General features: G+C 42.2%; 1 non-coding gene across 1 annotated transcript; it reads left to right on the top strand.

The window, feature by feature from the left end:
* Window positions 1–2,967: 2,967 nt before the first annotated feature.
* LOC118672609 lies at window positions 2,968–3,074 on the top strand. Its single transcript, XR_004973151.1, has one exon. It is a non-coding gene; the product is annotated as a U6 spliceosomal RNA (small nuclear RNA).
* Window positions 3,075–12,957: the final 9,883 nt, after the last annotated feature.

A 12,957-nucleotide genomic window follows, 5' to 3' on the forward strand; every position in this document is an offset into this window, starting at 1 on the left:
AGTTCTTGTAAATCTTTGATTAACAACATACTTCCTTTATCTCCTCAAGCCACAAGCAGAATTCCTCTGATGATTAGCATGTCTATATGCAAGACTAAGCAGCAGCCATTAGCCTGAGGCCATGGGAACAAAGCAGGCTTGAACAAGATGGAATCAGAGAACCCAAGCATTTCATTCTGTTACGCCTGTTCTTTCTACATCCTGATAAAAATCACCTCAAAGAGTTTGAAGTAATTTTATTGTTTCCAGACACTAATTAAAATGTTCTAACACCGGGGGTTTGGCAACTCAACTTTATCTTTCTATTCATTCCTTCCATTTGATGTAAAACTCTTCATCACTGAACTGCATGATGGCTGCAGCAACTCTCCCTATTTTGTCTCTTGGGAGACAAGGAACCCTAACTGAAACCGCTAACACACCACCCGGTGTACTTTTTGCTCACCCCTCTGCCTATATAAGCATCCCGTCCCCTTTGTGAAGTTAGAGCCCTGTTTCACAGCGTCTGGAAGCTCTGCTCCCAAGCTAATAGTCCTCAGCAAAGCCCATAAATAAAAATTTTTCTAATATTTTAAAAGATTCAGTTTTTTTTTTCATTGACACTATCTGCATCAACACCATGGCATCTTCCCTCACTCCTTTTCTTCCTTCCTTCCTTCTTTCCTTCCTGGCATCCACCTCTCTACTTGTTGTCTGGATTTCATCCGCCCTTGCCTGCCTTTTAGAGACTGTTCGCTCTTCTTGTGAAGAATGAGGAAATCTCTCTTTTTTTTTAAGTCCATTTGAGGATGAAGCCAAAATAAAAAAAGGCAGAGTTTTTAAAAATATTTTATTTATTTTTTTTACAGAGAGGAAGGGAGAGGGACAGAGAGTTAGAAACATCAATCAGCTGCCTCCTGCACACCCCCTACTGGGGATGCGCCCACAACCAAGGTACATGCCCTTGACTGGAATCGAACCCAGGACCTTTCAGTCCGCAGGCCGATGCTCTATCCACTGAGCCAAACAGGCTAGGGCAGAAAAAGGCAGTTTTAAGACCTAGAGAGAAACTGAGTTCTAGCAACTTTGATCCCTTGGACCTGTGAGAGGCTTTCTCCTCGGGATGGCAAGATGGCTGCAGCAACTCTCCCTATTTTGTCTCTTGGGAGACAAGGAACCTTTCCCTCTGCATGGCTCAGCATGAGGTCTAGGACTCACCCTGGTTGGACCAACCTGGGTCACATGTCCTTCCCTAAACCCATAACCTTGGAGGGTTGAGGACACTGCTTGGCCATATCTAGAGCTGGGATGCAGCCCAACCCAAGACTCATGGATTAGAAATCCGTGGGATATGCATGGTTATTTGGAGGATTTGGGGACTGAGCAAGGGAAAAGATATAACCACAAGGTGGCAGTAGCACACACATGTTCACTTGGGCCAAACTGACAGGTTTGCATGCATGGCCATCCTCACAACAGCAGACTGGACAGAGGCTACAGCCCCCGCCCCAGAGTTACTGCTCAGAAGGGCAGGAGGGCAAGGCCACTCCCAGGGGAGAGAGTCATCTTTATTTTAAAAATAATTGGATGTGTACAAATTTGAGTTTGATGTCAGGGGGCTTTTGAGCGAACAGGTCTCAGCCTGCAGTGAAGGCAGAGCAAACAGCCCAGAAGGCAACACCGACAGGTCACAGTCGTCTCATTTATCTAATAGGTTACCAACAGAAGCCGCCCCAAATCGAGCTGCACATGTGCCGACAGGGCAAGGTCTCCTATGTATTAAGTGGAAAACAAAAGAACAAGGGAAGAAACACTGAGGTGTATTTTAAATCCTGGATAAGGATGAGAAAAGGTCCCTAGACAAAGTAGGATCATAAACCTCTCCTTCTGCTCCTTTGATTATATAGGCTGCCAACGGCGATGGGAGAGAGTTTCAATTGGTGAGTGGTTACCTGGACCAGTCATGAGGTAAGGGGGCTGGGTGGGGCTGGACTCACCTTCTGCCGAAGCATATGGGCTGCATCAGGATGGGTGAGGTATGACGAACGTTAGATTGCTGTGAAGAAAGGGAAAAGGGTGACATGGACACTGAGCAAAAGAACGCTGTAGTATCCAAAACAGTACTGACAACTGGAATACTCTCTCCCCACTTTCTTTATCCCATTTTCCTCACCTTGAACCCGGGTTATTGAGTGCATGTCTTAGTTTTCCTCATGACATGTGATTGGAAGGCAGAGAGGAGCCATAGTTTCTATTTCTTTTTATCTATCATGCATGACAATGAAAGCAAGAAGAAGCACATTAAAAGCTTAGCATTCTTGCCCAGCCAGCATAGCTCAGCATAGCATCATGTAGTATCTGCTGTTTGATCCCCCATCAGGGCACATGCCTGGGTTGTGGGCTTGATCCCCTGCGTGGGACGTGCAGGAGGCAGCTGATCAATGATTCTCTCTCATCATTGATGTTTCTATCTCTCCCTCTCCCTTCCTCTCTGAAATCAATAAAAATGTATTATTTAAAAAGCTTAGCATTCTTCAAAATGAGTCATTGGGTAGGGCATATGGAGTCTATTTTGGTAAGTTAAATTTTTATGGTTTTTGTAACTCTCTTGATCAAAGTAGGTCAGCATTGGCAAGGAGAGTTTTAAAAATTTCTGCTGGAAATATACTGGAGGGCTCTGTGTATTTCAGCAGAGATGGGCAGCGAGTTCATATTTTTCCAGTTGTGAAGGGAGTTGGGTGAGGCCATCTGGGTGGGAATATGGTGACAGTTTAGTGTTGGTTATGCACTGGCCCCTCCGGCAGCTCTTCTGCTGACCTGGCCCCTGACCCATTTGAGAGGTGCAGCAGGAGAGGCAGTGTGGGTGCTCTGGAGGGTGCCTAGTAACATAACTTGGGATTGAGAGAAGCCAGGTGATGTACCCTTAAACAAAATAGAAAAAAAATTAAGACAATAGTACAATGTATTTTCTATCAGAATTAGAATCCCGTGCTCGCTTCGGCAGCACATATACTAAAATTGGAATGATACAGAGAAGATTAGCATGGCCCCTGCGCAAGGATGACACGCAAATTCGTGAAGCGTTCCATATTTAAAAAAAAAAAAAAAAAGAAAAAAAGAATTAGAATCCCCCCCTTCCCCCCCAGCCCCGCTGGGGCTTTTGACATCTGTAAAATAAAAAATTCTAACTATAAGAATTAAATGAGATAATACCTGTAAAGCCTAGTCTCTGGTTAGTTCCTAAATAAATGGAAATAAGTAGAGGTAATTATTATTATTATTATTATTAACAATAATAAAACATACTGAAACTTATTTAGAGACATGCAATTGATGGAGTGGAGGACACAGACCATAATACATTTTTTGGATTTAAATTAATTTAATATGTGCTGAAATTGAGCATTAAAAATCAGTGGGACAGGGGATGGAATATTTAACAGATAGTGTTAAGGCAATTGATTGTTCATTTGAAAAATAAAGACCTCTTAGGCCCTGGCTAGATAGTTCAATTGGTTAGAGCAGTGCTCGGCAAACTCATTAGTCAACAGAGCCAAATACCAACAGTACAACGATTGAAATCTCTTTTGAGAGCCAAATTTTTTAAACATAAACTATATAGGTAGGTACATTGTTATTAACTTAATTAGGGTACTCCTAAGCTGGCCTTTGCGAAAAACGTCCTCAATCTGATTGAGGTACGTTCGCTGAGGTCGACCCCTTCCAACTCTCCCATCCACACTCATCTTTTTTTTTTTTTTTTAATATATTTTATTGGTTTTTTACAGAGAGGAAGGGAGAAGGATAGAGAGCCAGAAACATCGATGAGAGAGAAACATCGATCAGCTGCCTCCTGCACACTCCCCACTGGGAATGTGCCCGCAAATGCCCTTGACCAGAATCGAACCTGGGACCCTTGAGTCCGCAGGCCGACCTCTATCCACTGAGCCAAACCGGTTAGGGCTCACACTCATTTTGTATACTTGTTTCGTCTATCTCCTTTCGTTCATCCTTTCTATATGTCCACCCCCCACTTCTTCTAATGCCACTTCTTCAAAATAGACTTGTCCAGGCCAAAAACCGGCTTCTGCGCATGGGCCACGAAGTTTCAATCCCACTGTATGTGCGCGCCCGCACGTGGTATTTTGTGGAAGAGCCACACTCAAGGGGCCAAAGAGCCACATGTGGCTCTCGAGCCACGGTTTGCCGACCACTGGGTTGGAGCATTGTTCCGATATACCAAAGTTGCGGGTTCAATTCCTGGTCAGGGCACATATAAGATTCAACTAATGAATGCATAAATAAGTGGAACAACAAATCTCTCTCTCTATTCCCCGCCATCATCTCTTTCTAAAAATATGAAAAATTAAAAATTAAAAAAAAAAGAAAAAGAAAGACCTCTTGGATGCGTATGTTACACAATGTGCCAAAACAAATTCAGCGTGAATTTAAGAGTTAAATACAATTGAAAAGACCAAGGGAACATATATGTGAATATTTATCAGAACTATTAATGATGCAGAAAATCTAGGAAAACAATGGAAGGAGGCACAAAGGAAGGGATCAATGGACTGGATCACATAACATTTTAAAAAACACATAAAAAGTTACCCAAATTAAAAGCCAAACAACAAACTTGAAGAAAATTTTCAGAAACTATGAAAAGGTTAATATATTTACCCTGCATTTATTATCTATTAGAAATATATACAAAAAAATTGAAGAAAAAATGAAGTGAAAACATTGAGATCTTGTTGGATAAGTAAACCAAGAACATTAAAGGCAATTTACAAAAGAGAAAAATGCAAACATAGATAACAGACAGGAGAAAATCCTCAGTTTTATTAGCAAACACAAGAAGCAGAGTAAAATGATTACATATGTTTGTCTCTCAAATTAGAAATGATTAAAAATAATTAATATTTGTGATGATATTAAAACAGGAATTTTAGGGGTAAAATAGGACAGGTTTAGGAAATTTTAGAAATTAAGGGGACCATGGAGGAAGCACATGGCTGCAGAGCAGCAGAAGGTATATTTCCATAGAATAGGGGAGCTGAAAAGCTGCAACAGGCACATTTCCATAAAATGCAGGAGCTTGGAACAGCAAAAGGTCTATATTTACAAAATAAAGAGAAGGAAGCCACCATTCAGAAGGAGAGGAGGAAAGCCCAAAGGGAATAGGAAAACAGTAAGGAAGGGGGGGGGGTAGGGGAGAACCTCACATGTCCCACGTGAGGTTCTGAGGTTCGACCTTTGAGCCCAGAAGTTACTACAGTAACCAGTCTAAGGGAATAGTGACCAATCAGAGGGGATATCAAGGCACCAGGATCTGCAGCCTTTATAAGCCATAGGGAAAAGGAACTCAGTGGGACCCTTTCCCCCTCCCTATTTGGGAGTCCATTCTGTGGGACTCTTTCCCTCTCCCCATGCGGGAGCCTGTACAAGTTCTTCAATAATCTCCACCTTTGCCATACCACTTTCTGTCCATGGATTTATTCTTCCATTCCGGTGGACAAAGAATCCAGGTTCCAGTTCAAAAATTCTGTTTCAATATGGTGAAGTGGACATGAGTCATTTTTAAATGGGGACTAAGTTGCCACTTTCTTGTTGCTAGTGCAGACTTACAAAAACTTTAGTATTGTAACTTATGATCCAACATTTGGATTTTTGCAACTTGAACTCTGAAGCTGCTTACAAGACATGATTTCGCCCTTTTGGTCTCCAAAACCACCTGTAGGGCAAGCAACCCCACCCTATGCTGATTGTACTGTTTGAGAAATTGTACTCTTTGTATCCTTGATAAATAACACTTCCTGTACTGTAACTGTTTGATTTAAAAAAAGATTTTAAAAAAAGCATTTTGTAAAGGCCTGGGGTGGGAAGCAGGGGAGGCCTAGAAGAGATCAATGGGGGTGGGGGAGAGGGAGGAAGGGGACATATTCCAGGTATAATACGTTCAACAATAAAGATTAAAAAAGAGAGAGAGAGAGAGAAAAAAAACCTTCGTTCTGCAGGCCTGGGCTGAAACTAGGATGCTGATAAATGCTTAGTCATATGTGTATTACCCATTGTTCTCATCTCATAAACACCACTTGCTTGACCACTGAGTCAGCTGACCATTGCCCCTACCAATCTGAAAACGAACGATCGGTTTGAGATCTTGTTTCTCCTACCAAACCATCTCTTTAGCTCCTTGCAACTTTGCCTTTAAAAACTTTACCTCCCACTCCAGAAAGTGTCTTCAGTTCATACTGAGGGCTACGTCCTTGATTTGCAGATCATATATGAATAAAACTCTTTTAATTTCTTCTGTAATTTTGTTAACAGTAGATAGATTAGCCATATGTATTGTTTTTTATGTATATTTTTTATTGTTGATAGCATTACAGATGCCTCCCATTTATACCACCCCTTTATTCCCCTCCTCTTCGCCCCTCCCCTACCCACCAGGTCTTCACCATCCTATTGCCAGAGTCCATGGGTGATGCATATCTATCTATCTCTATCTATCTATCTATCTATCTATCTATCTATCTATCTATCTATCTATGTATATAAGCCTAAGCCACCGGCTGGTAGGTATGACACACACTGACCACTAGGGGGAAGATGCACAACACAGGAGCTGCTGAGGAACAGCAACTTTGCAGAGTGCCTGCTCACACTCCAGGACCCCTCGGGGGATGTCGGACTGCTGGTTTTGGCCTGATACCCACAGGCCAGGCTGAGGGACCCCACCTGCCAAAGGAACCCCGCTCACTCCGCAGACGCCCGTAGAGCCCTGGCACCACCCCAGGTGCAGCTGGCCAGGGAGGGACCTCAGGAAGTTGTCTGCAGGGCGTGCCCGGACTGTCTTGCTCAGTCTCACCCCACTGGCCACCTTCTAATTAATTTCCTTTCAATGTGCATGAATCCGTGCACCGGGCCTCTAGTAAGTATGTAAGTTCTTTGGTTTATCTCTTCTCATCCTCCCACCCCTACATCAACAATGTGTATTGTTGATGAGTAAAGATTCAACAGAGTACACGGGGGACATAAATGGGGATGGAAAGAGACTTTGCTTTGGGCAATGGGCCTATGATGCAGTGTGCAGATGATATTTTGTTGAGTTGTACACTTGAAATCTGTATGGTTTTGTAAACTAATGTCACCCCAATAAATTCAATTATAAAAAGATTCAACCTAGTAAATTTAAAGACCCAATTGACTTTAATGAATGAATAAAGTCAATTACTAGGCAAGCATCCCACCTAGTAAGTAGAGGTGTTCTGAGAAGCTGTATAAAATGGAAGGTTTTTAAGAGCAGAACTGGGTGGGACAAGAGAGTTATTAGCAAAAAAAGAGAGAGGATTGTTCAGGCAAGGTCACTTCCTTCTGGGGGGAAGGGTGGCAAGGGTCTTGTCACGAAGATTACCTCACCAGAGTTTGATCAGAAAGTTCCAGAATGATTGCTTCAAGTCTCATTCCTGTGAGTGGCTGAAACTGCAATTGTCTTAGTTGGCTGTCCTGGGGCAGTGACTCTGAAGCAGAATTTTTGGACTGGAACCCAGATTCTTTGTCTGCCAGAGTCAAAGAATGAATCCACAGACAGAAGGTGGTATAACAAAGGTGGAGATTTATTGAAGAACAAGTACAGACTCCCATGTGGGGAGGGGGAAAGGGTCCCACTGAGTTCCTTTTCCCTACAGCTTATAAAGGCTGCATATCCTGGAGCCTTGATATCCCCTTTGATTGGTCACTATTCCCTTAGACTAGTAACTCCTGAACTCAAAGGTTGAACCTCACATGGGTTTCCCCCCACCTCCTTCTTATTGTTTTCCTATTCCCTTTGGGCTTTCTTCTTCCCTTTCTGGATGAAGGGCTTTCTTCTCTTTATTTTGTAAATATAGACCTTTTGCTGATCCCAGCTCCCTCATTCTATGGAAATGTACCTTCTGCTGCTTTGCAGCCTTGTGTTTCCTCCAAGGTCCCCTTTATTTCTAAAATTTCCTAATCCTGGTCTATTTTACCCCTAAAATTCCCATGCCAACTCCACCAGGGGCTGCTGTTTCTTTTTTAAAAAAGTACTTAGAATCTTAAAATATTCATATCTCACATTAAAATATCTACTTCAGCCTGGCTGGCGTGCAGTTGAGCATCAACCTATGAACCAGAAAGTCACGGTTTCATTCCCAGTCAGGGAACATGCCTGGGTTGTGGGCTCTATCTCCAGAAGGAGGCAGTCAATCAATGATTCTCTCTCATCATTGATGTTTCTATCTCTCTCTTCCTCTCCCTTCCTCTCTGAAATACATAAAAATATTTTTAAAAATCTACTTCATAGTAGTAAAAATACCCCTATTATATACTTAGAAATAAACTTAATAAAAAGGTGGAAATCTAGCCCTGGCCGGTTTGGCTCAGTGGATAGAGCGTCAGCCTGTGGACTGAAGGGTCCCGGGTTCTATTCCAGTCAAGGGCACATGCCTGGGTTGTGGGCTTGATCCCCAGTGGGGGACGCGTAGGAGGCAGCCGGTCAATGATTCTCTCTCTTCCTCTCCCTGCTTCAGTGAAATCAATAAAAATATATTTTTAAAAAAGGTGGAAATCTAGTGAAGGGGAGGGGAGGGGAGGGATGGCTGGGTGGAGGTGGACAAAGGTAGGGGAATGGGGACATCTGTAATAATATCAACAATAAAAATAATAATAAAAACAAAATAAAAGAAATGCATTGGGGAAAAAAGGTGGAAACTCTCTTTTTAAAAGCCTATAAAACTCTTTCCCTAGAAATAATACTTGAATAAATGGACAGACCATACCATGTCCTTATCTGGAAGGATCGAATATTGTAAAGCTGTCAATTATTTTCAAATTATCTATAAATTTCATGCATTCTCAATAAAATTCCCTTGGTAGAAGATTTTAATCAGAAAAATGAGTCTATAGTTAAAAAGGTAGAGAAAACATGTGAGACTAGTCAAATACATATGGGAGGAAAGAGAGTGGTGATGAGATTTTGAGGATGGGATGTGAATAGAATAGTTCCAGAATGAAATGTGAATATTTACTCTAAAGCCCCAGTGGCTGAAGCACTGTGGTACCAACACAGAAAGGGGCAACAGAATATAAAGTTCAGAAATAGACACAAGTATATAAAAACATTTCATGTTTGACAAAAGGAAGTACTTCAAATGACTGGGAATAGTTGTGGGACACAAGCTCAAGAGTTATAAACACAATGTTGTATTCCTTGTCACATCATGTGCTAAAATGAATTTTGGGTGTCAAAAATGTAAAGCATAAAATGAAAAAATGAAATCAGAAAATAAACAGTAGAAAATATATATGAAAAATATATAAATAAAAAATATAAATCTTCTGCTTACTAAACAGAGGATGCCTTAGTAAGCCAAATTTTGGAGTCTTTATTACACTAGTGGTCTCAGAAGAATTGTTTCCAGTATCTGAGCAAAATAACATGGAGAAAACTTTCCCTTTATACCTTCCCAGCTTCTTTGTCTCCCAAATATGGAATGGGGCTTCCAGACCTTTCGCAGGCTTTGCAAAAAACCCTATGTGCTGGGATGGGGCAGTGAGACTATATCTCAAGGCCTGGCCTGGCGCCAGTATTGATAACTCCATCTGGGGGTTGTATTGTTCATGATTTATGGCCTTTCTAAAATGGGAGTAGTACTTAAGTAAACTGGTCTTGCAGGACCAGATAAGCGAGCTCATTTTCCCTGTTATGCAAGCAAGCGTGTTTACAGACGCCAAGAATACCAGAGTTAATTCACAGAACAAAGGACCATTTTAGTAGAAACTTTCAAACAGTAGTTTTTACAGCATAGAGGTAATTACTGGAATAAGGTGGCCGATGCTTCATATATAGTTGCAATGGGGAAAATAATTCCAAGTGTCACAGCAAAGACAGAAGTCATAAAGTAAAATATTTCAGTGCTTGGTTACATAAAATAAAACAGTGAGGATGTCAAAAACAGCATTAGTATTAATGAGACACAATCACACAGAAGGAAAACCTTTGCAGTATAGATGAAAAAGAGATAACACTTGCATTAACACAAGAAAAGCTCAGTCTTCTTACAATCAAAGAAATGCAAACCAAAACAGCCATGGAAATAGAGATTCACATTGTAAAGTCTTTTTAAAGATGGTAATAGCTAAGGTTGGTTGGGGTTAGGCAACTGTTCAATCTGTCTAGCTGATAATTTGTTAAAATTCATAAAAGTGTTGAAAATATATACATGCATCTGATCCATTCAAGGAAATAGCTATGCAAAGACATATCAAAACTTTGCCTTTAATAGTGAAAATCTGGGAACCACCTAAAGGTTCCACATGGAGAGGCTGATTAAGGAAATGTTGTGCAGTTATAAAATGATGCAAACACACAAACAAGGAAGCAGGTGCATTTATTTAATATGGAATTGAAGGAAGGCAAGGCTGGGATGGGAGGAGGCATGGGAGAACAGGAGAGTCCTGGGGTGTGGAGACGGGTGGAAGAACAAAACGCCAAAAATCAGACACAGGTGAAGAAATGGGAGCCCAGTGTTTGCTGGGAGGCTGAGACCCAGGATGATATTTCCTCACTTCCCAAGTTTGCTAATGAGTCTGCTAAGGACGCTATTAAAACCGCTCATCATCACTAATTGGCCTCCTACGCTCTCCTCTCTAAGGTCTAGTTCCTTTCTGTCTAAAGGATCAAAAAGAAAGCAATATTTCCCCCCTGGCGTCCCTTCCCTCTGGCCTTATTAATAAGCAGAGATGCCAAAGTCAGTCAGCAAATCCCCAGTCCCCCAAGCCCCGACCGATTATCCTGAACTCACGTTTGGAAGCTAATTAGAGGATTCTGTTTGTGGAACTTGCGAGGACTTCATGCCCCAATTCCGGGCCTGGCTGTTTCTGTGGGAGCCTCCATTAGAAGGGTTTCCGGAGGCATGTGCCCCCTGGGGCCCTGCAGAGCTGGGGAAATTAGCAAAGTTTATCACATAGCAGCCTCTTGTCTAACAGACCAAAAGTTACTGAAGTGTTTGGGGGCCCAAGAGATTAATTATGGCAGAGGGGCGGGGCAGCAGCTTCTACAGATCTGAGTCCTTCCCTGGCTAATGGTAAGGAAAGTGAGGGCCAGTGTGATTCAAAGGGCATAATGCTGGCTGGAAGGCTGGAGTTTTGGGTGGGTGGGTGGGTGGGTGGGGTGTAAATTAATGTTTTGGTCCTTATTAGAGAGAGAGCACAAACTCCAGAATATGCCAAATCTTACTTGAAATCCAACATAATTTTAGCATTTTTTACATTATACTTGTCAACTCAATCATTCTGCATTTCAATTCATTTAATCCTCAGAATAATCATTTGAAATATGATGATTCCCATTTTAGAGATGAGAAAACTGAGCTCACGGAGAGGAAATGACCTGCCCAGCCAGTGTCACACAGCTAGCCAGTAGCAGTGGTAGCCCACAAGCCAGGCCTGCCAGCTCTTCAGCCGAATGCCATCTTCACTTGACCACAGCTGCTTTAATGCATGGGCTTCTCAGCTCGCTGCCTGGCACATAGGAGATGCTTGATTCATATTTGCTTTTCCTTATATCCTGGCTTAGACAACTACCTGTAAATACCAAATAAAGGTTTAGACTTTTAAGGCCTTGCTACTATTTCCTCGGATCCTACAAACATAAACTCTGAAAACAAGGGTAGATGTTTTCTGGCCGAGTTCCGAGTTTCCTTCCCAAGGTCACTTCTTTCAATTTATTATTATTCCCTTCCAGGCCTTCACATCTCGGCCTGGGTCACTGCTACCACGTCCGATCTGGGCATCTCTCCAGTTGCTGAAGCCCAAGAGCTCACTTTTTCTCATCAGAGATCCACTGTGCGTGAATTGTTCCTGGTTTTAAACCTGTTCGCAACCTTATTACCTGTCCATATAATTGCCCATGATCCATTATTTCCCTCCAGCCTTCTGCATCCTGTGTGTTGAGTATTAACTATGTTAATTGGTGAATGAAAAAAAAGCTCAAGATACATGCAAGGGACCAATTTTATGGATAAAGGAATTAATGCTTAGAGAGAACATTCATGTAGACTTAAGTAGATGAGACTGGTTAGAACCCAGGTCTCCAGATGTCCTGTCCAAGGCCCTCTTCACTCAACAGTACTGCATTTCTACTTTCAGAGTTTCTTTTCTGAGACTCATTGCATCCAGAGTCAGTATTGCTCTGTTAGTTTAGAATTCTTAGGTGATTTATTAGAGACAGGCAGGCAGGGAGGCAAAAATACAGGGCTAGGACTCAGCCCTTGGAGGCTGTCCTATCTACTAACACTATATGCCGGGAGCCGGTCCATGCTTGCTGTTTCAAGGGACCTGGCATAGATGGCATACTGTTCTTAATATGTTTGCTCACCTTCTTGGCACTATGTGTTTTAACCAAGGTCTCTGAGAAAGGTTGTTTCCCCAGGTAGGGATTTTCCCCTGAAGTTAGGGAGGGAATAAAACCTCTTAACTAGTGCCAGGTGGGTAATTAATCACTAACTACGAACAATCATGCTTAAGCTACATAATCTTTACTCCCTGGAATGGAGATAAGAAACGCCCTAACCTTTGTAATAGAGATTGATAGGATTGAATCAACTGGTATAAATACAGATGTAATAAGACAGCAAGACACAGAACTTAGAATACAGAACCAGGAGAGACAGAACCTAGGCACAGAACCTACACAGAACGTTCTCTAGAGACAGAAGAACTTCACTGGAGAGAACATGGCAAAAGATCCTGGACAGAAACTGGCCTCAGAACCTAGAGACAGAACCTAGCGAGAGAACATGGCAAAAGATCCTGGACTGAACCTGACTACAGAAATTGGCAAGAGAACCTGACTAGAACCTGGTGACTGAACCTGGCTGGAGAACCTGGACAGAACCTGGCTGGAGAACCTAGCGAGGGAACATGGCTACAGAACCTGGCTGGAGATCCTAACCA

This window comes from Myotis myotis, unplaced genomic scaffold (genome assembly GCF_014108235.1).
Source record: "Myotis myotis isolate mMyoMyo1 unplaced genomic scaffold, mMyoMyo1.p scaffold_m19_p_17, whole genome shotgun sequence".
Lineage (NCBI taxonomy): Eukaryota > Metazoa > Chordata > Mammalia > Chiroptera > Vespertilionidae > Myotis > Myotis myotis.